Source organism: Nyctereutes procyonoides, unplaced genomic scaffold, assembly GCF_905146905.1.
Source record: "Nyctereutes procyonoides isolate TBG_1078 unplaced genomic scaffold, NYPRO_anot_genome, whole genome shotgun sequence".
In the NCBI taxonomy this organism is placed as follows: domain Eukaryota; kingdom Metazoa; phylum Chordata; class Mammalia; order Carnivora; family Canidae; genus Nyctereutes; species Nyctereutes procyonoides.
In genome coordinates this window covers 76107409-76133015 of record NW_026575126.1, presented here as the reverse complement: position 1 = coordinate 76133015, position 25607 = coordinate 76107409, and the positions used below count along the sequence as shown (strand labels likewise).

At 47.8% G+C, this 25607-nt stretch overlaps 1 protein-coding gene across 1 annotated transcript in view; it reads right to left on the bottom strand.

Annotated features, from left to right (window-relative positions):
- The window catches only part of GALNT17 (polypeptide N-acetylgalactosaminyltransferase 17), a 437005-nt gene that overhangs the window by 38685 nt on the left and 372713 nt on the right, over nucleotides 1-25607 (bottom strand). The window lies entirely within an intron of this gene.

Here is a 25607-nt window from a genome sequence, read left to right as displayed (position 1 = left end):
AAAAGGCCCTGCTTGCAGTGGGGGAAAGCTGAACTATCCAACTTCCCTCAGTCCCAGGCAGGAGAAACAAAGCATTTCTGACTGTCAGGAAGGACTCATTTGTGGAAATAAACTTCCTGGTCTTGGTGGGGAGAGAAGACACAAAGAGGTTTCAGGGACCTGTGTTGCTGTCCTGCCACAAGGATCCTGTCCATAATGAGAGTGCACTGGTGAGCTGACCCAGTCAGCACAGACAATGCTGCATGTTCCACCCTGGGATACTTCAAGCCACTCTACCTTTAGTCTCCCAGACCACCCCCCACCCCAGGATGCTGGGACCCTCTTGCAAGTTTGCATACCATCACTGGGTCTTTATTGATTGAATTTGGTGGCAAAATCCAGAAATGTGTTATCTTCTGTTTCTATTTCTACACCATAGGGGGGAATGATACAGAAGGAAATTTCTCCCCATAGCCATGCATCCTCACTTTCAAGGAAGAGACTGTGAGCTAAGAGACTGGTAGACAATGGGAGGTCCAGAGTAGTTTGATTTGGGACCTGACTATTAGGCGCCCCCACGGGTTGGCATGGCCACTGCTGACAGTGGAAGGAAGCCAAGTCAGGGAGGCATATATGGCTAAAGGCCTATGTGGAATAGAGGTAAAGGATCTTGCAGGGCAAAACACGGTGGCTGAATTTCCAAGGGTGGGCAATATTCAAAGATATAGAGTTGCACAGGTATGAGCATTTACTTTCAAGATTCAGGGAATGAATGTAAAGACATCCCATGTTCATGGATTCAAGGACCTAATATTGTTAAGATGGCAATATTTCCCAAATTGATTTAAAGACTCAACACAATCCCCATCAGAACCCCAGATGGCATCTTTGCAGAAATTAACAATCTGATTCTAAAATTCATGTGGAAATATAAAAGACTAAAAAAGAAAAAAAAAGCCCACAAACCTTGAAAAGAACAAGGCTGGAGGACTTCCACTTTTGACTTCAAAATGTACCACAAAGCCAATATAATCGAGACAGTGTGATGCAGGTATAAGGACAGACAACAGGCTAGAGTTGAGGGTCTAGAATTAAACTCTCACATTTATAACTGACTGACTTTCAACAGGGTACCAAGACAACTCAATGGGGGGAAATAGTCTTTTCAACAAATTGTGCCAGACAACATGCCAGTGAATGAATTCGGATTATCACCTCACAACATGTTGCATGGTTGCCTAGGGCGGAGGAGGGGGCAGGGTTGAGGTGCTGCCAGTGGGCATGGGGTTTCCTTTTAGAGTGATAATAATGTTCTAATACTGATTATTAGATTGCTGAATCTAATCTAATACTGATTGCTGAATGATTCTTTGAGTATACTAAAAACCTTTGAGCTGTACACTTTAAATGAGTGAGTCATGATATGTGGTTATCTCAACAAAGTTGTGATAAAAATAAATGGGTAGATAAATAAATAATTCAACAGAGAGATGGGGAGGGATACAATCCAGTTTGAAGAGCTAAGGAGAGTGATGCAAGCCACAGCAGAATTCTATGAAGACCAGTTCCTGAGCAGGGATCACAAGTGCAATGCAGGTGTATGAAGGGCCTCAACAAAAAACAGAAACCCAGTTACAAGAATGGAAATGCCAGGTGGGAAGGGAACCCACAGGCACGCTGACTTGCTGCCAGTCTTCTGTAAGCTGTCCAGATCAAGGTCTGGATAGACCAAGGTCAGGATTGTCCAAATTGTCCCAGATTGCCCCTGGGGGTGCGATGAGACTCACAAGGGATGTCAAATGCCCTTCCTTGCTGTGAGTGGGCTGAGAAAATTGAGGGGCCCGGTCAGATCTCAAGCCTCTTAAACAAGAGTAGGAGATGGTGTGCTAGGCTGGGAGGCAAGGACAGCATGTCTGTCCTGTGTAGCAGGGTCACTGGCTTCCTGCCCTGGGCTCTGCTATGTGGATGCCAGTTGGCACACTCAGTGGGCACTAACTCAGAGCCACTTAGCCCTTCCTGTATGGTCAGGGGAGAGGCAAGGAGCTCTGAGGCTATTTAGTGTCTTGATGGTACAGCCCTCTGCTGGACCCAGCAAACTTAGAGTGAATCACCAGGTTTGGGCACTGGCCTGGATACCTGTAGCATCATCACAGACCCCTTCTGCCTGGAACACACTCCTGTTATCATCCTGTGCCTGTGTGGCCTTGGTTGACACCTCAGCCTGTCATCTCCAGTGACTCAGGCTGGATTCAGGGTCATAATCATGAGCAACCAGCAGCAGCACATCTTGAATGACACAGAAAATGATGTCACTGAAACACTCAAGCTGCAAACTAGTCTGGAAGAGGCGATTTAAAGTGAAAGAAAGAGAGAGAGAGAGAAGGAAGGAAGGAGGGAAGGAAGGAAGAGGAGGACATGTAAATACCCAGTGAGTGTGGGAGGCAAACTGAGCCCAATCCCTTGGGCCCTGAGGGAGAGCCCCACTCCTGGAGCAGGTCCTGGGAGCTCCCCTCTGCTCTATCCTTCCCCCATCTTCTACTTCTGCTGACACCCCCCCCCCACACACACAGAGGTGAGTGTCTTCACTCGGCCTACTCCAGAACCTAGGACCAGCCAAATCCTTACTACCAAGCACCAAACACAAAGTTCCTCATGAAATCCTCACAGATGAAGAAAACTGAGAACTCAGGAGGTTGATTAAGTTGTTTACAATCCACAGTCAGTAAGCAGGTGAGCCAGAACCACAACCTAAGCACATACCATACCAGGCCGGCCCTTAGTTGGTAAGCACTGGAGCTCTGACCCCCCCACCCCCCATGCAGGGGAAGCTCACCTGTGGTCACGGGTCCTCCAGAAATTTCCTCAGCCATAGCTTGTGCCTCTGACTTGCACTGTAGCCAGGGTGAGTGGGGAGGACATGGTGTGTATACAAGGCCTGGGGAGCTCAGTGGATCCCAAGTGGTACCAGTGATACCCTCAAGGTTAGGGGTGTCATTGTTAGGGGAGTCAAGGTTAGCCTCCTGCCACACAAAGCCATCTGTTGGTGTGGCACTGCAAGGGGAACTGGAAGGAGCCAGTGAGTTGAGTTTCTCAAGTCTCAGGAGGCTCTGCTCCAGGTTGGCAGGAGTGGTCACAGCAGAGCTTGTGGGCTGGCTCTAAGTGTTGGTAAGTCAGTGTGTAGTCTGTCTATGGCCACTGAGTGTAGATGGTAGAAGCGAAGCCATTCAAGAGAGTAAACCGAATACCTTAGAAAAAAACCAACCACAGGTGAACTAAGGCAGCTGCCGAGGGCTATTCCAGAAGACTGGTATTCACCTCACCTCCTAGTCTACCTGAGAGGTATGCAAGCAAAAGGGCAGCTCCTTAAACAGGGAGTGATCTAGTTTATCCTGCCAGACATAAGCAAGAGCTGCATGCGTCCCACGTACAGCTGATTCCAGGGAGAACTACTACTACTGTTTATCAGCCTAAATGGCAAGGCCCTACAGAGACTGGAAGAAATGATACCAAAGGGAAATGAACAAGAAGGTGGGGATGAAAGACTACTTCGTACATCTCTGATGCCAAGAAAGAAAAAGAGAGGGAACTGCCACCTTGGAACGGTGCTCCAGGCCTGGAGCTCCTCCCTGGCGGGGTGGGGAGGGGGTTGGGGGTGGGAGTAGGCCTTCCTGATGGGCCGAAATGGGCCAGGAAAACAGCACATTCCAAGCTCTGGGAGCAGTCCCAGGGGTTGCAGAGAAGCCATGGCACAGCTCTTGGTGACTGTCGGGAAGTGGGGAGGCAGCCACCAGAAGGTGTGGTGACTCCAGGAACGGTATTAATTCATTGATTCATCCAGGAAATTCCACACAGAGCCTACTTTCTAGCATGGGAATGACATGGGAAGCATCAACAGGCAAGTCACTCATTCTCATGAAGCTGATGATCTTACAAGGGAAACACATTAAATACTCACAGGCAGATGCACGCATGCTCAGAAATGGAGCTAATTCCTATGAAGGAAAGCAACAGTGTTGGAAAAACTAGTGTTCAAGCAAGGGATGTGGACCGTAGGCTCAGAGAAAGTATCTCTGATGTGGGGCAGGTACGGTGAGAGTGGACGAGAGCTTAAGTGCAGGAGCAGCCAGCACAGATGCAGTGGCCTTGCGTACAGGGAGCCTGGGGGGCGGGCTGTGTTCAAGGTGGCTGCAATGATCCCCCCTCCACACTCCTTTCTAATGTGGCTTTTTTTTGCTCCTCCCACCAAAGGATGGGATCTATCCTCTTGGATCTGGCCTAGGGTTGGACTTGCACTGATGAGTAGAATGCACTAGAAGCGATGTTTTGCCAGGCCTTAGGAGGGTTTCCAGTTTTCACTTTCTCCCTACTGGGATCCTGAGTCTGCCACCGTGAAGACGCTGTGGACGAAGGGCCATGGGGTGAAGGGGGTCCGGCCTGGCCTCTCTCACACGCCTTGGGCCTCAACTGGATCGGACACCTCCAGCCAAGCCACTGACAAGCCGCCTCTGTGTGAAGGAGCCCACTAGTGCGGTGAAGAGCAGAAGAACCACCTAGCTGACCCCAGCCCAAACGGCCAGACTCCAGAATCGTGAGCGGAGTCATTTTTCTTACGAGCCGCTGAATGGGAGCACACACAAACAACTGATGTAAGTGGAATATTCAGGGAACTGAAGGAACAGCCATGTGGCTGTCTCTCAGAGCAGGAGTGGAAGGGAGGAGGAGAGCCTGAAATGAAGCTGGGTGGGCAGGCAGGACTCACACCAGCAGGCCCTGCAGACCACATCGAGGAAACTGATCTTCATTCCCAATGAGAAGCCACTGAAAACGAATTTGAAAAAGTCACTCTTTAAGCAGCAAGGAGAGGGGAAACAGGAAGCAGGAGGGTCTAATGGTCATCCCAGGGAGAAATGCTGGTGGCTTTGGCTAGGGCACTGGAGTAGAAACAGAGGTTGACAGATTAGAGCTTTTTAAGGGTAAAATCCTGAAAAACGGATTGGATGTGGCAAAGACAGAAGGACTGAGAATGACTCCTAGGTTTTTCTGCTTGTGCAGCTGGACATAGAGTGGTAGCATCACACCCTGGGCCGCAAAGCCTGCCCACGGCTTGCCGGGCCTCCGGAGGCCAAAGAGCATCACAAGACACATCCTTTCTGCTTTGGACAGTGATGCCCTAGAAGAAGAGGGACATGATGTGATGTCAGTGGGTACAAATGATTTCTGATTTCTCCACCATTGTTGCAGTGTGAGAGAGTCTTCAAGGGCACGCTGGCTTAATTCCATCTTTTGATGTACTTCATTCATTCAACTCATGATGTTTCATAAATATTCCAGTACCTCATTAGAGTCTTAAAGACTATAGAAAGTATGTCATCAGGCTAGGCAAAAAGTTGGTATTTTCCAGAATTTCGGCTGGATCTCAGCCTGTCTCCTGGTTGCCCTGAATGTCCTCTGTACTTTCCAGAGCCTCAAGTCTTCCCTTCAAGGGCAAGATGAGAAACTGACCCACATCGCTGGTTCCCAAACCTGGCTTTGCCTCCAAATTGCCAATGGGGTACTTTAAAATTACGAATGCCTGGACCCCACCCCAGACCTATGAGTCACGTTCTCCATCCAGTTACCACTGAGTGTTTAAAAACATGGGTAGCCAGGTTTGGGAACTATAGGCTTAAAGTCATTTAATATCTATTCTGAGTCTATGGTTTTATGACTGAGGCCAGGAGAAGTTAGGATGTGCCTGGCCAAAGCTCAGACCACCAAGTAGTGGTTCCAGGGATGTTCGGAAGAGGTGAGGGAATCTAATGTTCCAGATACTGCCTGGACCATGCTCTCCCCAGTGCTTCATCACCAAGGAGCTGGTCGGTAAGGGGGAAAGCAAGAGAGCCAGAAGTCACCACCTTGGCGGAGGTGGGGAGCTGTGGAGGAGGCCAGGAGCTAAAGCCAACATGGTTGGTTCCTTTATATCATCTCTTGTAGGCAGAGGCCTCTAAACAGTTTTGATATCATTCTCATCTGGAAAAAAAAGCAGTTGAAGCCCATCTTCTAATAGGTTTATTTTACCCATTTTAAATTATATGTACGTGTTTTTGTACGAATAAATTTTTACAGATGATAAGTGTATAGAGAGAGACATTTGAAATTCTAGAGAAATGGAAGTGCTAATATATTCCTCTTGGACCCAGGTGGCTTAACTTGTTGGTCTGGCTTTGGAAACCATTACAAGAATTCAAATATTCAAGGTCTAGCCTGATTCTGCCATTTTTAAAGGCCAGCTATTGCTCAAAAGCAGCAGAAAGTTTTGTTCAGGAATAAGTAGGTCTGTAGCCAAAGTAATCTAGTGAGAGTTTTCAGCTGTGTCACTAGAGTGTGAACAGTGAGTGCCATGATAACGTGAAAGCCACTTTTCCCGAGATGCTCCAGGCACCATCTGGGGGCAGCTGTCTCTGAAAAGTGCCTTAGATGCCCACAGCTTCTGTACCTCCCTCTACCCTCACACCTCAGTCATTCAGAGTGAACAAGAAGCTGCAGGATCCAGAAGGAAATCCAGGTGCCATCCTCAGCATTCTGCTCCTTAGGCACTAGTCAATCCATCACCAAGTCCTGCAGATGATGTCTTTTTTAAAATTTAAAATCAATTTAACTAACATGTAGTGCATTATTATTTTCAGAGGTAGAATTTAGTGATTCATCAGTTGCATCAAACATCCAGTGCTCATTACATCACATACCCTCCTTAATGCCCATCACCCAGTGACCCCATCCCCTATTCCCCTCCCCTCCCTTCCCGTAACCCTCAGTTTGTTTCCTAGAGTAAAAGTTTCTTAAGGTTTCAAATGATGCCCCTTAACTATGGCTCAATTGCAGTCATTTCTCTGCATACCCACCATGACCACCAGGCTACCACCTCCTCCACCATTACTCCAAGCTCCTACCACCTGGACCACAGCACCCACCTCCCCATGGCTCCATCCATGTGGCCTCCACTTAGAAGCCAGAGTGCCGAGATCCAAGCACATCATTCCCCTGAACACTGTGTGGGCTCCCACTGGGTCTCAGAATAAGATTCAGGATCTTAAAATGGCTTCTGAGGACTTGCAGGCCTCACCGCACCACCATCATCTCTGCAGCTCCTCCTGGTGACCCCTCTCTCTCTTCTCCCAGCTTTGGAGCCTTTGCTATGTCCCTGCCTGGGACACTGCTTCCTCCTTTGTCTAGTTACCTCCTTCTGCAACTTCAGCCTTACCTCAACCAATGCCTCCTGAGGGAAGTCCCCATCAAGTCAGGGCCAACCTGTTGTGTGCTTTTGTAGCACTTGAACACCCTTGTGTAAGCACAACTTACTGCAGTTGTGATTTTGTGAGCGTGCCCCCAAGCACGGTGTGTATGAGTATTACTTGTTCTTTTCTTTATTGGGCTATTAGCTCGATGGGGACAAGACCCAAGTCATCCTGTGTCCGCACTGCCCAGCACTGGGTCTAGCACATCAGTAAGCATTTGACAAATTCCTGTTTGATGGCTGAATGAACATGTGAATGCATTAATGAGTGCCATGGGGACGAGGGTGCATGTGTGGAACAAGACTGGAGAGAGGACATAAGAGGGATGGAGGGAGGAACGAAATGAAGAAAAAAAATGGAAATAGTCTAGAGATATGACATGATAGGCACAGAAAGGAAAATCAGATAGGACTTGACACCAGGAAGCTCTGAGTCTCCCCAAGTTCTCTGCCCACAAACCCAAAACCACCCTTGTGCTTCTGGGACTGCTGTTCCTTGGCACCCTGGCTCATTATGCAAATCTACCCTACAGTGGTCTTGATCAGTCCAGCTGGGACCCAGCTAGGAGGCATCCTCTAGCACAAGCTGACAGATACCAAAGAGGAATCAACCATTTTATTTTCTAGTAAGGAAAGGCCACAGGCTACATTTCTCCCACAATTTGGGCACACTCACTTTACTCCCCCAAACCTCAGTTTTCTCATCATAAATGAGGGGAAGGCTGTCTGTAAGGCTCCTTTCAGCTCTGGTGTTCAGAGTCTATGATTCCCTACAGCACAGACCACAGTCCCAGGCTGCAGGGTCAGGGACATCACCAGTGGAGGATCCATGCTTCCTTAGGCTACCCACCCCAGGTCTCATTTTTTTTGAGGAATAATTTTGAGTCCCCCAACTAATGAATTCAGGCATGTTATCTAGACTACTGGTTTATCTCTGAATTAAATCTCTAGGGTGCCTTGGGGTTCCCATGTGCACCTTCTATCACAGGCAGCCTCTAGGTATGCACCAAAACTGTTTTCTCCTTATGAACCAATCACCACCCCCTGTGCCACTTACTGAACAAATTTCAAGGCATTTTCTTGTCTTGGCATAGAGTGTAAAATCGACATCACTGGGTCTCAAATCTAAACTAAGGCTAAGTGTGTCAATCCTTCTAATTTGTCTCAAACTTATTTCTGGTGAGCAACCATCACCATCTTTTATTCTCTTATCAGTTGTATAGTTGACTTTCACTTGAAGGCCATTTTTTAGACTCCACAAAACAAGTACTATCACTTCCTAAGATGTTAAGATGAGTAGAAAGCAAGATGGCTGCTGGTCTTCCTCACTCACTGTGGGGCAGCTCAACACCCTAGTCTTTTCTCCTGTGAGGATACACAGGCCAAGAGGACCCATGATGATGTGTGAGTGAGTCTTTGATGTCGCTCACATAGTCAAAACTGAGCATGTTATACCATCAAATATCAGTTTCTTGTGTTTGGGGGACTATTCCTGATCAATAAAAGTTAATTAATTAAGAAAGAAATTAAGAGAAATTAATTAATTTTGTCCTGAATCCTCACCCAGCCCAGACCAAGGCCAGTGTCCTGTCCAGGTCCTGACCATGTGACCCAGTGGGCCTGCCTAGTATCCTTGGGGTGGGAAATGAGTAGGAGTGTTGAGGGCAAAGGCAAGCTGTCAGGGGGCATCCATGGGTTTCTTTGAGGATGAACTACAGAGAGCAGAAGGGGGTCAAAGTCACTACTAGATGATTATCAGCAAGATCCAAGTCTGAAAGAGACTAGGAGATGCTGTAGAATGCCCAGCAAACAGTCCAGCAGAACATGGAAGGGGTGCAAAACAGGGAATGAGTTAACTCACAGGACACAGGCCAGGGCATCACATCAGATCTTGGAGAAGAGGGAATCTTAGTAGGCCGAGGTTTTTGTTTTTTGCTTTTTTGTTTTCCTTAATATATAGTAGTTCTATTGAGATATAACCCACATACTATATAATTCACCTGTTTAAAGTGTAAAAATTCATTGGTTTTAGTATGTTCAGAGTTACACAACCATCATCGCAATCAATTTTAGGACATTTTCACCACCCAACTAGAAATCCCATACTCATGACCAGTCAGCCCCCTCATCACTACAATCACTAATCTACTTTCTGTCAAACAGGATTTGCCTATTCTGGATATGCCATATAAGCAGAATTACACAATATATGGCCCATTGTGCTTGACGTCTTTCACTTAGCATAACATCTTCAAGGTTTATCCACATTGAAACATGTATTTTTATACACCATTGCTTTTTATACCTGGACACTGATCTACATTTTGTTTATACATTCATTCATTGATGGACATTTGGGCTGTGTCCATTTTGGCTGTTATGAATAATGTTGCTACGAACCTCCATGTACAGGTGTTTATATGAACATGGACATATTTTCATTTCTCTTGGGTATGTACCTGGGAGCGAAACCGCTGAGTCATATGGTCACTCTATGTTTAGTCTCTCAAAGTCCTGCTAAATCTTTTCCAAAGTGGCTGTGTCATTTTATATTCCCACCAGCAATGTAATGAGGGTCCTAATTTCTCCACATTCTCACTAACCCTTGTTAATGTCCATCTTTTTGATAACAGCCATTATAGTGGGTGTGTAGTAGCATCTTGTTTTGGTTGTGATTTGCATTTCTCTGATGGCTAATGATGTTGAGCATCTTTTCATGGGCTTATTGGCCATTTGTATATCTTCTTTGGAGAAATGTCTATTCAGATCCTTTGCCCAATTTTTAATTGGGTTGTTTGTCTTTTCATTATTAGCAGGGGTTGTATGAAGAAAATGAAGTTGGCTTCCAGTATCATTTCTCTCCCTCTCCTCACTCTTCATCACCCAAGGCTCCAGTGTTCAGGGCCTCTTAAATCATTCCTTCCCTGGGCTGTGTGTAGAGCTGGCATGGAGATGGCCACAAACTACAGAAAAATGAACTATGCAGCAGTGGCCAATATTCTTGTTCTACCTCCTCCAAAGTCCAGCTGAATGGTGTTAAGCAAGTCACTTTCCTCTTTACTCCCAGGCTTAAAGCTTCCTCACCTATAAGATGGAGTCCTACTACCAACATGCCTACATCATAGAGCTGTTATGGGGGCCACTTGAGGTTGTAGGTGTAAAAATGTAGGGACACCACAGAGTCTTCCAGCCTTTCAACAGGACACCAGTGACGTGGTTCCTGGGCTTGGACTCAGGTTTCAGACTGCATGCTTCCAGCCCTGGTTCCACTGCTTGTTAGTTGACCTTAGGCAACTTAGTGCTTCTGTGTCCCAATGCTCCCTCCACCAAGTGACGGATAATATCTCCAAGTTGTCATGATGTTTAAATGAGATGGGCTATATATCAAGTGCTTAGAGCAGTGGTGGCCCCAAGTTCTCGATACATGCTTTTTGGCCCATCACAGTTATCATTACTCCAATGATAATGATAACATTACTCACCACCTGAGAAGAGAATGGGCTGGATTGAGTTTCCAGAAGGTTTTTCTGATTGGGCACTGAATATATTGACAGGACTGGCATGCTGATGAGCTGTGCTGGCTTGTCCACCCTAACAGTCTCTCCAAAATGTCCAGGCCTGTGTCCCAAGTGTGTGGGGGGGTTGTGCCCTTCAGTGTTCTTGCCAACACTCTCCCTCAAATACATGTCTTTTGGTATCCCTATCCTCCCCTTCTTGCTCAAGCCCCAGGAATGGCACTGTAGGAGACCAGAATATGCTACCCTGAAATATGCCTCTTTGCCATAAAGATTATTTTGAGCTGATTATCTTGAGAAACAGCAGACACAGAAGCTCTGAAAACAGAGCAGAAGTTCCCCTTTTGTAAGGGAAAATTATGTTTATAAAAAAAAATCTGTATTTGTAAGGGTGCCTTCCTCCCCTGCTCTGTACCAGGAAGAGAAGGGTGACTCCAAATCAAAAGACACTCATCCATGGAGACAGCACTGACTTAAATCTGAACAACAAACCTCACCCTTGCTTATAGTACTTTTACTGGTCCCCTTCCAACAACTGGTCTCCTCCACATCAGTCTTCCTTTGTTTTAGCAGAAGATGGTATTCAAGCTCAAGTTCTAAGCCACCTCTTGGAGTTTACCCATCCCTGAGTTTCTCCCAGGTATACATGAGATGTTAATAGATATCTGTTTGCTTTTGTCCTGCTAATCTGTCTTTTCATACAGGGCCCTAGTTAAGAACCTAGAAGAGTTGAAGGGAAGATTTTTTTTTCTCCTCTACACCAACCTTATCCACAGGATCTGTGTCTGCTCCAAAGGTGACCAACCATTGGCCACCTCTCTAGCCTGGTCTGTCCAACCTGGTCTGTCAGCCAAAGAGGCAAGCCAACCAAGGTAGCTCTGCAGCTCCCAGACCACCCAGGAGCCATGCAATATCCTTCTCTGATACCCTACAGGATGCTGCTGTTCACAAGTTACATTTGGCTTTTCTCTAAAGTTTTTTTTTTAAGATTTTATTTATTTATTTGACAGAGACAGTGAGCAAGAGAGAGAGAGAGGGAGGGGGAAAAGCACACTCCTCACTGATCATGGAACCCAACTTGGGGCTCAATCCTGAGACTCCGGGATCATAGCCTGTTCGAAAGCCAGATGCTCAATCAATAGAGTCACCCAGGGACCTTGCATTTGGCTTTTCCCTAGATGAGAATGACAAGTATAAGAATTCTAATGGGAGAATTTTAAGGGAGTTGATGATCATCCAGCCAGGAAGGGGTATGGGAAATAAAACTCCCCTCTGATCTATCTTCGGTAAAATTTGTCCCCAACTCAGAGGCACATACACATGAAGTTAACAGGAGATTTCACTGACATCTTAAGAGATGGGAAGGAGGAGGGAAGGAAACATAATTTTGTCTCTATTCTGTCATGTAAACTTGGAATATAAGAGGAAAAAAAAAACTTACCCTTTAAAAAAAAGGTGGCATGAGAGGAGTCAAAGAGCTTAGAATTCTATAGACACTCTGATGTGTTCCTGTGGTTTGTGACCAGCACCTTGAGATTCTGGATTATAAAGTATTCTGGGCCCACACAAGCTCTTGCAGTCCCTACGGCCATCTCCCAAGGAGAAGTGGACTTAACGGACCTTTAGCTTCAGGGCCTTCATTAGCATGGGCTCCTCTCATGGCCTGACCTATGTATTTGACCCCACAGAGCCTGGAGGTCGTGTACTGGGGACCTCTTCCACCTCTCCCCTAGGAACTGAAGCCCTAGCACTTTGGAGCTAGTCTTTCAGAGGGCTCCTTCCCATGGACACAAATTCTTCCTTGTATCAGCCTGAAGTCACTTTGGAAGCCATTAAGCCCATTTACATTGTTAAAATCTAGGCTCGAGGAATGTTCAACACAAATTATGTAAATAACCTCATTTGGTAATCCAAGTGCAGGCAAGTTTTAGCCTTTTGTCTGCTGGTAAAATCTGTTCAAAACAACACAGGTTTCTAACTAATAAATTTCTTACTCCCATCCTACCAGTGTTTTCTGGGGTCTACCTGGTAACCCGTTTCCCAAAGCACAGGCTCATTGTCTTGAGAATCAGGACTCCCAGAGGTGCCCCTGCTCCTCCATGCTCCCCTCTGCCATCCTGGAGACAGTGAGCTGGCTTTTCATGGCTGAAATGTCTGTTCTATCCTCCTAAGTTGGACAGACATGAAATGGCTTTCCTCCTAAAGTCCTTTAACAAAAATTCAATTTCAATCTTCTGCTTTATTTATTACCATTTCTCAGAAATAGGATTTACAAATATGGACCTCAAGACATATCTCAATTTAAGCACCACAGTGGCAAGAACCTCTAAATACCTGGATTCTATTGCCAGTGGATGCAAGTCATTTCTCTTAATACAAGATGAGGAATTAAAATGAAGCTTGGTAAAATGACATGTGGTTCAGAGGAGGAAAGAAATGCATACCTACTGAAAGCAGCTTGATTTATTGAGCATGGAAGGTGTTGGGAGGGCTTTCTCCTTTTCTTTTAATTTTTGTGGTTGTTGCTTATGTGTTTGAAAGAATAAATAAAGAATATTGGTGGAGGGGACAAGTAAGATCAGGTCTATGCCTTTACCAGTTTAAAATTTAGCTCAGCCTTGCTACCCAGCTTAATAGTAGGTTACTGTCAGAGAGGACTCAGGGGTCTGTGTCAGGAAAAATGCCCAAGGCAACTTCAGTGATGCACTTTTAGGTCATCCTGCCCATGTCCTGCCCCAAGTTCTTTGCCTTCCCCTCCTTCTCTACCACTTAGGATTTCCCCGTGTGGGCTTTCCCTCCTTCCTGTTTCTCTCCTCCCATTTCTGCTCTGTTCACAGACTTCCTCCTATGGACGGTCCCTCCTTTTGCAAGAGCAGCTCCAAAAGTAGGTATCAAGCATTTATCCCTCTATTCCCAGCCTGATGCTTTCAACTTGTAATAATTTACCTTCTTTGGTCATTCAATTCAATACCATCTACATGTTTACTAAGACCAGAGCTCAGAGCTAAATGCTACCAGGGATCTAAAGATAATTTAGATGTACATCTAATGCACAGTCTTTGCTCTTTTCTCAGAGCTTAAAATTAGAATTCTAGGAAAGTGTTGAAGATTGCTTTAGGACCTTGGTGTGGAAGTAGCCAGAAGGGGGGTGGGGTGCGAACTCTACATTAATTCCCCTCTCTGTACATCCATGTTCTACTATCATTTAGCCTGCAATTTTGTCTAGGATAAAAGAGGAGCTGGTAAGGTGCAATTAGAGGTAAACTATGCTTCTCCATAGGAGGAGAATGAATTATATTCAATTGTGTCTTTAATATCAAGGGTGTTAAACCAGAGCTTTGAGATCAAGTACAGTGATCTGGAAGGAGATTGAAATGTCCACATGCTTTGGAGAGCATCCTATAATGATGGTTCAAAAGGTCCTTGAAGGGTATCATTGCTCTTTCTAGAGCTCCTTCACTGAAACCAACTAACCAAAGGCTAAATGAAAGCCCTTGCCAATTACCACTCCCAGAAATCTATAGAAGGGGACAGTGTGTACAGGGTTGTCTACCATTTGGGATCAGGATAAGGAAGAGGTCAGGACTGTCCAACCCACCATACCTTCACTAGATGCAACAGCCCATCTACCCATTAGCTGTCATATGATAAGGACCTCCCATTTATTATAACGTAGTCAGGAAGGGTATGTACTATTGGAGGGATAGGTAAGAAATAATGACCCAATGACCTCAGGGGGAGCAAGGGTCACTGATGCTGCGGCAGGGGGCACACCTCACCACTGTAGCACCATGAGTCCCTCTGTGAGCATGTGGCTTTTGCCCAAGGCATAAATCTGTGATTGGATGTGGGCTCTGTGGTGGCTGGCCCTACCCTGCCTGGCTGGACAGACTCTCGTCCTCCTTGTCCTCCCTCAGCTGGTCAGGCCTGAGCATTTACTGGGGTGCACCTGCTATAGAGTGGTGTCTGGTGTTCACAGAGGCATGGAGAGTAAGGACAGCCACTTAGGAGAAACTCAGATGAACCCTGAGTGCCATCGGAAGTCCATGGTGACCCGAGGTTGGTGCTCCTGAGACCATGATCACAGACACCTCCTGGAAGGTGCAGATAGGGCAGTGCTGGGGCTGAGAGGCTGTGGGGTCCCAGGGCCTGGCAGGAGGCCAGCTTGCTGTCAACAGGATGAAAGAAGTCGTCACTCACATTCTTCCTCTCCATTTCCCATAGGAGCAGGATGAATGGGGCCTGTTCAACTTCCAACCTGTCTCTCCATCCTTGTCACCATTTACAAATAGCAGCTTTGGGTGTTCCTAGAGGGAGGGCATCCCAAACACCTTGACCTTACTGGTAGGGGTTTGTGAAGAAGCGTAGTCTGGGCATAGGAAGGTGTCTATCCTCTCTGCTTCTCCTGCAGTCAAGATGAGGAGTACAACCAACTTCCCTCCCCTGTGAACTGGGAGCCATATTAATAAATGAACACACACTCAAGTTCCCAGGCTTGGCAAAGAAAAAGAGAGAGATACAACAGTAAATTAAATTTAAATGGAAGATGAATCCACCTCCCACTCCACTTGGAAGATAAAGACACTGAGTCCCTTACAGGCAGCCAATTAGTTAGTGAGAGGCTCCTGGCCGAGGCTGCTGGTGTTCTGAGAGCAGCCCTGGTCCTGCCTTCCTGAGCTGGGTCACCCACTGCCTCCTCCAAGGCTGGAGGCTCAGCAGAGTCCTTCCATAGATTCCATACGAGTCTTTTCTTTTTGCATAAACTGCTGGGAGCAACAAATCATTTTTAAAATGCTGGACTAAGGGGATCCCTGGGCGGCTCAGCGGTTCGGCGCCTGCCTTTGGCCCGGGGCGTGATCCTGGAGTCCCAGGATTGAGTCCTGCGTCGGGCTCTGGGCATGGAGCCTGCTTCTCCCTCTGCCTCTCTCTCTCTCTCTCTCTCTCTCTCTTTCAAGAATAAATAAATAAAATCTTTTAAAAAAATAAAATGAAACGTTGGACTAACAAGTGGGTTAGAAGTCTCAGATGTCAGGGAAAGTGAGGTTTCGGAAGCTGATGATGAGCTGTGAGTCAGGAAAGGATGGAGCATTGGGCCCCAGTAACTCACGGACAAAACGGCTGACCCAGTCGTTACTGATAATCAGTGGGAATGTGGGGAGTGGCCTTAGAGATGAGGAAGCTGCCAGCACAGTAGAGTCTGAAGACTAGAAATTACACATCTTCACACCATTCAGTGCTCTTGGATATGTTGGGCAATTTATAGCCGAGGAAAGATAAACATGGATCTGGTTCATTTGGGTCTCGGCACAAAATGAAACCCAATGATTAGATGCTCAGTGCTCCTGGGCCTGTAGCCTGGTGGCTTGCAGCTTGATGAGTTACAACATTGACAGATCACACAATCTTTCCAATTTTTCTATGGAAATGTTAGGATCTGGAACAGGAATGAATCCCAACAACTGGAGGGGACTCTCATATACTGAGAAATTGATGGATCTCAGTCCTCTTTACTCAATCCAACTTCTACTGTGGTCCCTGGCAAGAGCAGGGAGTCATGTTATGCTCTCCTTGAACCCATAACCATCCTCTGACCAACCTCACCCAAACATGACATCACCCAGGGGAAAGATGTGCACCACCCCGACCAGTGTCTGCTCTGGTGCCCGCCCACACTCGGAGACCAAGCAACAAGGGCACCACCATCTCCTGGGCATGCACATGTCTGTCTAGACTCCCCCGAAGCTTGGTGTGCTAGGTTCTTACCAGTGCATGTGAGCCTGGGGAGGCATGTCACCCAAAGCCTGACATAATTGCTCCTCCCTCTCTCCCACTGCACGGGGGAGCTTGAAGTCACCTGCTGAAGGTACAAGAGCCACATGTGAGCCAAGGTCCCCAAGCAACCACGAGGAAGGCTACCTGCTGACCTTGAAATCTCAAGGAAGCCGCGGAGATTTGGAGGTTTCCTTTGTTTCAGGGGCCAAAGTTACTTGCTCCAGATACTCCCTATCCCCTGTTTTGACTTGTAAGTGTGTAGAATTTTAAAATGTATACAGGAATCCCAAGCTTTGAATGGATTAGATGTCCTGAAGCTGGCAGCCTTACAGAGGGCCTTTCCAATCTGGTAATTTTATTTGTTTCTCTCCCAGAAAACAATCTATTCCTCAGCTTTCAAGGATGCTGGAGATTGTACATGGGTATTGAAAATGTCACTGATTCGCCCTCTTCCATTCTACTCTCTGTTCTGCTTGGGGCCAGTTTCACATTCTGGAAATTGCTAGAATAATAGCCAGCAGGGCTGCTGATAAAGGGAAAGGTGCTTTTAAATTTTTAAACAGTTCTTTCTGGTGCTGCTTTGTTCTTGCTCTCCTAACACTGTGTCCGGCATATCTGCTAGGCCCGGGGTCTATTTGAACAATTCTAAAATGTCATCTCCTACCTGCTGACTTCTGCTGCTGCAAGCCACGAGCAGCCCGGCTCCCACAGAGCATGGGAGGTGGAATGTGTGCGCGCACTACCCATTCACAGAAGGCTCGGTCACAAAGAAAGGCGACCTGACTCAAATATGTCTATCCACCCTCTGGCTCGGAGAAAACACAGGGCTGACGTATTCTCTTGAATGCACATCCCCTCCCACTTTTTCCTTTTGTAAAAATGTGGGGTGGGGGGTGAGGTTGGGTTTTGATACTTTTTAGATAGAGTGCCACTGAATAGCACTGATCTCGAAACCTTAAAGAGACATCAGCTCAGGTGTCCTTAGAGGCCACCCCAGCCCTTTGTCCTGGAGAATTTGAAGCTCGATCCATCCCACAATTGAAGCTCTTCATGTCTGACATTCCCAACTGATGCCATGGGCCTTGCATTTTCTTGGCACCGCTGGGTCCTATGAGGAGTACTCATGGAGCATAAAGAAGTCATGTCTGTTAGGCGCTGAACTTTAATCCACTCCACCTCATTTGTATATTGAGATCCTAACCCCCAGTGCCTTAGAATGTGACTGTACTTGGAGAGAAGGTCTTTAAAGAGGGGATTAAGGTTTAATGAAGCCATGAGGGTGGGTCCTAATCCAATATGAGTGGTGCCGGTATAACAGGAGGAAATTAGGACACAGACACATGCCCAGTGAAGACTATGTGGGGACACAGAGAAAAGACGGTGTCAACAAGCCAAGGAGAGAGGTGTCAGGAGACACCAACTCCGACTTCTAAACTCCGGAAGTCTGAGGAAACAAATCTCTGGTGTGAAGCCCACCCTGGCTGTGGTGCTTCTTTACAGCAGCCCGAATTGCACTCAAACAGTATCCCTCCTACACCTTCCCTGGATTTATGAGAGGGCATTGCCCCAGGCATAGACGGGCCCATAGAAGGTTCTGGAGAACCTAGAAGAAAGTCCATAAAAGAAAACTTTCCTTCAAAGCGTTTCATCTCGAAAGACTTGAAGCATTCAGCTGCCTACAAAACTATAGCACCTTGTTATTAGTTTGAAGGCCCACCCTGGGTTTAAATCCTCTCTCAGAAACAGAAGAGATCTGTTCGAAGTCCCTTCATATAGAGGAAAGCTAGCTCTGGCCCGCAGACAGGAGGGGGTTTCTTTGGCAAAATGAGATATTTGGTTTTCATACACACAGAGACGGGCCTGCCAGGGGTGACACGGGACTCTCACAACCATGCATCAGCAGACAGCCCCGGACTCCTGGGGACATGCCAGCCCCATCCCATAAGGGCAGGGACAGCTGATGCTGGCAGGACCCCATCTAACTCAGCAGCCCCTGTAACTGCCAGGAGAAATGACCCACAAAGCTTCAAAAGCCAGGTCTTGCTGTCATTCTGTAATCACTGCTTCCCTTGGCAGCCTCAGGGTTGCCAGCATGGAGACAAGAATGTCATCAGCATCACCAAAAACAGACAGCCGATGTGAGACCTGTCAGCCTCCCCGCCAAGTGCTCCATGTTCATGTCATTTACTTCCTTTCTCACAATGAGTCTGTGCTATAGATGAGGAAACTGAGGCTCAGAGAGGCTGACGAGCATGCCCCAGGCACACACTTCTGAAGTAAGGGGCCCAAATGCAAACTGGGGACAAATGTTTTCCCACCACACATACTTCCAGAAGCTTCTTTAAGAAGACCCTGTCTCTCTGTGATTGCACCTCTCGCTAGTGCCAACAACCTCAAATTATAAGGTGCTGATGATTGGGATTCAGATGCTTTACTAAGTCAGAGGTTTCAGAATAACAGCCCTCTGATCTGGGCTGGCTGTGTCCTCATCATCTGGGAAGCTTCTGAAAGGCACACATGTCCAGGCCCCAGGCTCTGAGCCATGCTGATTTAGCTTTGGGGAGGACCTGGCCTCTGCATTTTAATGGGCCTAGAGAATCCACTTGTCTGGAGCTGTGTAGAGATCCTAACACCTTTGTGCCATGGACACCTGTGCAGTCTGGTAAAGCTTCCCAGAATAAAAATGCCTCAATACAGCAAGATCCACAGAAATATGAAGGAAACCAGTTATGCTGAAATACCATATTCGAGTTTTTAAAAAGCCATGAGATAGAAATCTACATGCTTCTTTAACACATTAAGTAACAAGGTCTAGTGTGGGTTTAACCACTATCACTGAACGCAGACAGGATGACACCTAAGTATTTCAAGATGTCCACAGAAACTGGCAGGCAATATGCACAGGTCTGTGGTTAGCACTAGAGACAAAAGCCCAGGTATGGCTGAGAGTGGATAGAACCATGGCCCCCATTCATCATTGAGAGCGTCACTAGTGCCAGGTGGAGATTAGTGGTACTAATTACAGGTACTTTAGGGGCACCTGGGTGGCTTAGCTGATTGAGCATCCGACTCTTGATTTTGGCTCAGGTCATGATCGAGCCCCACATTGGATTCCACACTCAGCACAGAGTCTGCTTGAGATTCTCTCTCTCTCCTCTCCCTTGTTCACACGCTCTGTCTCTCCCTCTCTCAAATAAATACATAAATCTTTATTTTATTTTTTTAAATAAATAAATCTTTAAAAAAAACCCAAACCCTATGTGTTTAATATTCCTGACCAAATTTATACACCTGTCCATTTTATCATAAAACTCCTTGGGAATGTGTGGCCCCCAGGCTAAACACTCTTGTTTTGGGGCTCTGGCCAGCTACAAAATTTGAAATACTTAGAATATGAACATCAAGAGCTCTCTCTCCACAAACACAGGTTTTTTAAGAAGCAAAATGAAGCCGAAGAGGTGCTTGATTTTCATTGGCAATGCGAGGTCTGCATGGATATTCTGATCTTTTCTTCCTTGCCAAGGGACTGTATTAAATGATTGATATAAAAATTAACGATCACTAGTGGAATAGCAACCACAAGAAATCACATTCGTGCAAATCTCACAGGGGAAAATGTTGCATGATTTATCTTGTTGTCAGAGTTCTTGTATTCTAAGATGAAAGTTATTTTTTTCCTCCCACTCTTGCTTTGTTTTGCACTTATCCTAATTTTCTAAATAACATGGTTTCCAGATTGCGAGAAATGATTAGCCTTCTTCAGAGCAAATGGTGCCGGAGATCTGTTCGTGGAAAGGGCTGCGTTCTTCCCGTAATCAGCCACACTCTCCTTCGCCTTGTCAGAGCGCGTCCCCCTCTGATGAGATTACCTGGAGGTTCAACTGGATAAAGCAATAAGGAAGAGCTCCATGTTGCAACCAGGAACAATGCTTTACGAGCACCAGAAAGTTTGCTGCACGTAGCTCTTCGGCAGATACTGGGGATAATAGGATTTTGTGCATGCTCACAAAGCATTTAATAGCTTAAAGCATCTCTCGCTTGCCACTTGCAGTTGTGCACTGCTGTCTAGTATTTCTGGGCTGCTCACAATTACTCATCTCCATGGCAGAGGTAACGGGCAGCTCACTGACACCTGCCACAGCGAGCCGAGCGGCCCCACGGACCTCCCCCTGCGATCACTCTGCGTCAGAGCCTGTGGTGTGGGAGCCGACACCAGCCAGCAGAGGAGGGTGGACAGCTGCCGGTGGGGACACCAGAGGGCGTCTCCAGGACACCTGTGGGCACAGCCCAGGTGAGGCGGGTGGAGGAGGAGGGGAGGTGTTCTCCCAGATGTGTGCACGGAGATGGTAGTGCGGTCACCGAGACAGGGCTCCATCCTCACGGTCTCAGCAAACCGTCCTTGTCATTCAGGCCCACCCAGCCGTGTTTTCTGTGGGCTCCTTTGAAAGCAATGTTCTCCTCTCCCACAAGTGTCATGGGCCTTGGTGCCCAGCATCCAGACTTCGGGGCCTCACCATACCCTGACGTCAGGTACCAAACCCAGAATATCAAAAGGTCTGTTTCACCATTTCCATCTCTTCCCGTGGCCTGAGCGTACACTTTCAGAGTCACCTCCTCCACTATCCCCATTAGATGTCACCGCATGTTCTCCTGTCCATCCTAACCTCAGGGACTGCCCACCCTGTGCCCGTACCAGGGCCTCCTTCTCCTGTCCTCTCCAAGCATCCAAACCCCACTCACCTTCCGAGGCCCAAGGACCGTCCCTTAAGGCGCTGTCCTCCCCCTGCAAGGGAGGGACGGCCCCCTTTCTTCATTTGATAACACTCTGCGTTTGTGCCACTATTTCACAGATGGAGCAGATGGTCTAAAATGCAGGCTGTGCACGGGGACACTGTGTGTGATTCCAGTTCGTGAGCTGCATACGGAACCAGTGCTGAGGAATGTCCCAACCTCCCTGTCTCGGTGGCCTTCCCCCTCCGCAGCAATCTGTTCCACAGTTACACCCTGGCTGCATTCAGAGTGACCCACTCTGACCCCAGGCTTTTTTTCTTCTCTTCCGGTTCTGTCACTCACTTTCTCCCACTAAACTTGTTCAGAAAGGAGGGCCTCAGGCCACTCGATGCCTGGAATAATGACATACCAGTAACAAAGTAATGACAGCTAACACTTAACTGTGTTTTAGGCACTTTACATTTACTAACTCATTACTAACCCCATCACATCATAACACTATGAGGTATGTGCTATTATGCTCCTTGTTTTAGAAACAAAGAAATCGAGGCAAAGAGAGTTTAAGTGAATTTCCCAAAGACACCCAGTGTCCTAACTGTGTTTTCTTAGATTCCGTATCTATTTGGTGTCCACTGATCACAGAGCCAAGCCAACGGCCAGGATTGTTTATATCTCCCCTGCGAACTAGAGCCTCACGCTGAACCTCATCATTCTCTAACTCCCACACCAGGCCCGACCCCCCAGGGCCGGGAACCAGGCAACTAGAGATAGTCCCCTGCCCCAGGGGGACTGAGTCATTCAGGCTAGGGACTCCTAAGCTGTGTGTCCTGCCTTGTCTTCCAGGGAAACCCAGTCGCCTGCCTCTCTGCCTCCTGAGCAAACCTGGGGCTTCCCCCTGTGGCCTCGTGTGGCGCGGAAAACCTCTCATTTTGGTGAATCTGTGAATAACTTAGACTTTTTTTCTCAATGGCATTGACCTCTCCGTGTCACCGTGGGGCCACCTTTATAAATTAAGACCCAGGTACGAATTGCCGCGCTCAGAAATAGCTGGGCTGGGGTCTGAACCCTGGCAGTCTGCATACGCTGTGCCTCCTCCTTGGGCTATCCCTGGCTCTTCCGTTCCTCTTCAGCTCACAGCCCCCTCTCTGCCCCTCCCTGCCCCCTCTTTGTCCCCTCTCTGTCTCTCTTGTTCCCCTCTTGTTCTCTCCGCACCACAGCCTTTCTTTTGCATTCTCTTGGCAAAACCACTGTCATAGATTGGACAACACTGTGTTTTTTGGACCAACACCCAACCACTAAATACTATTGGAGGAAAATCATATAAGCACTGGTTGTCACCATAAACGGATGTGCCTGACCCTCAAGAGGGACCTGGAATTCTGCTGGAGGAGCCGAGTCTCCCTGGAAGCTACCTCTTTGGTCCTGACTGCTGCAATTTTGAGCTTCCCTATTTGCTCTAAAACCTCCCCTCACTTTCAGCGATGCCATCGCCTGCACTTCCCCGGTAAACAGAAGCCGCCAGGTGGGAAGCCACTCCACCCTCTGTCACCAAATTAGTTTGCCTCCCCCCTTCCTCCCGTTGTGGGGGAATGCAGCCTTCGTGTGTACACTGGCCCCTCCAGTCTTGATCACCTGGCCAGGCTTTATTCCGCTGGCTTTATCTGTCACCTACATGCAGTCTCCTTCCCCCTCTGCTGGCTTTTTTCCAGTCAGCGTGAAATATGACCAAGTCTCTATGTCCCCAAAGATAATACAAAGCAAATACAATACCAAAACCATACAGTCGGACCTGGGGGAGCTGTCTACACTCGCTGCCTTTACTCCTCTGTGACCTCACGCCTGAGCGCAGTGCAGTCCAGCCTTTGTCTCAGCTCAACTCCTGAAATCACTGTCTCCATTGTGACAGAGGACGCTCGGGGCTGAATCCAAGGGTAGTCCTAACCCCTTACCTGGCTGCGGTGTCAGCCCCATTTCATTCATTCATCTATTGAGCACCTGCTATGTGTCAGGCACCAGGGAAAAAAGCACACAGGTCCCTGCCCTGTGAAGCTGACATTTCAGCAAGGGCAGAGAGACACTAAATGATACATATGATAAGTCAGAAAATTATGTAGCACGTTGGGAAGTGGTAAGTCTACGGAGAAAGAAGGAAAGCGGGGTGGAGGACTCAGCAGAGCTGGGTTGTGGGCAGGCGGAGGGAGAGGCTGGAGCACAAAGGCGATGAGAGATATCTGTGGGGGGAGCACTGCAGACACTCAGGGGAGAGCTAGAATGGGGTCCTATGGCAGAAGCTCAAGGAAGAGCGAGGAGGTCAATGAGGCTGAAGGAGAGAAGGTGAGCGAGAGCATAGTAGGTGGTAGTCAGTTCCTGGAGGGTCTGGAGGGGATGGAAAGGTCTTCGGCTTGTACTTCGAGTGAAATGGGGAGCCACTGAAGGTTCGGGAGCAGAGGGGGCCATGAGCTGACTTAAGTACTAAGTGCATCATTCTGACTGTTGTGTTAGGATGGACTGGGGGTGGGCGGGGCAGAGGTAGGGTGCCCAGGGAGGAGGCTCCAGCAGTGACCCCGAAAGGAGGTGTCCTAGCCCAGAAGGGAGCAGGGAGCTGGTAAGAGGTGGCTGGCTTCTCGGAACTGTCTCCTTCCTCGGCTGCTCTGGGACCACTCTCCCTTGGTCCTTTCTGCCATGCTGCCTGCCCTTCTCATCCTCCCTGGAGGGCATCTCCCCTGAACTCTGTGTTGCGGCTCCCTTGGGGCCCTCTCACCAGCTCTCTGTGGTCAGTGGCCGTCTGCACGCTGCTGATGCCAAGTCCCCAGCTCGAATTTCTCTGCTGAGCTTCTGACCTATAGACCTGACGGTCTGCTCATCCCTCTGCCCAGATGGGCCACAAATTTCAGAAATGCATCCCAAAGTCACCATAAATGTGCTCATCCCATCACAGTGAATGGCACCTAGGGACTCACCCAGGGATCCAAAGAAAACACTTATCACCAGGATCTGGTGATCTTCCCTCTGAAACAGCTTCTGAAGCACCTGCTTCTTTCTATCCCTGCCGCCACTTCCCTGATCCCCCACGTTCCTGGAGGGACAGTGGGGCCTCCTAGGTGGTCTCACTGTGTCTCTGTCACCCCACACCTATGCCAGGATGCACTGTGTAATGTGCACATCATGCCTCGGCGCCCCCATCTTCCATCTGTTCGGTGGCTCCATATTGCCCTTAGGAGAAGGTCTCAATTGTATCCACAAGGCCTTGGAGAGCAAGTCTCTGTGGGTCTGTTCCAACCCCAGGACAGGTGTGTTGGCACCTGCCACAACCCCCTCTGTCCCACGTGCCCTGCCATCTGCAACCCCATGTGGCCACAACACCCGTCACTCACCCTCCATCTCTCCCACTCATCCCTGGACCCTATCTCAATGTCACTTTCTCTAGAAGCTTCCCTAACCCTAGATCTGGGCTGCCTGCCCCACACATGCATCGTCCACTTCTCTGGCCGCGGCATCTCTATTCTGCTTGCTGTTCACTCGTTTGTGTCTGCATCACACCGTCAAGTCACCGAGGGCTGGCGCCCACCTCTCTGATCCCTTGTCAGAATCCCAGCACAGAGTGATGTCTCAGGCATCACAGCCATTTGCCCATTAACAAAATACTAACTGGTGGGATCCAGATTCTCAGGGAATCTGGTCTCTGAATATAAAAGTGGCTCCTAGAGTCAATGCTATGATCTGTGGGACCAGCACTGACAAGTGCATTGGGATGTCCTTTATATGACCTGTACAATCATCTGAAACATGATCATCCCACCTCCAAAGTGCAAGGCCCCCAGACTCAGCATTTTATAGGTTATTTCACTTAGTTCCCACAATTCTGTAAGATTAGCTTTATAATTTTTACTTTATAATGAAAAACCAAAGCTGTTAGAAGTTAAGTAACTTTTGCTTCATAGTGAATGACTGGCAGGACTTTGGATCTGGGTGTCCCCATGAGCCTCCATGAGGTAGTCCCCAAACCAGGGGGAAAATAATAATCCCTGTTTTTTCTAATAATGATCCGTTGTCCTCTTGCCGCTTGAGTTGCTTAGTCTCCATCTTGAACACATTTCATCTCTGGCTTGTACAGCTCTAAGTTCCATGACAAACCGCTACGTAAGGAAATACGCTCTCTGATTTGTCTTCTAGTTCCTTAAGTTAATGCCTTAACTTAAGGAACAGGGCAGATGCACGGTGTGTGGGCCTTGCGAGGCCTCCTAGGGCCCGGTGCCAACTGCCCCTCCAGCCCTGGTCTCCTGAGGGGGTTCTAAGTGGGAACGGAGGTTCTCTATCAGCAGCTCCTTCAGGGGTTT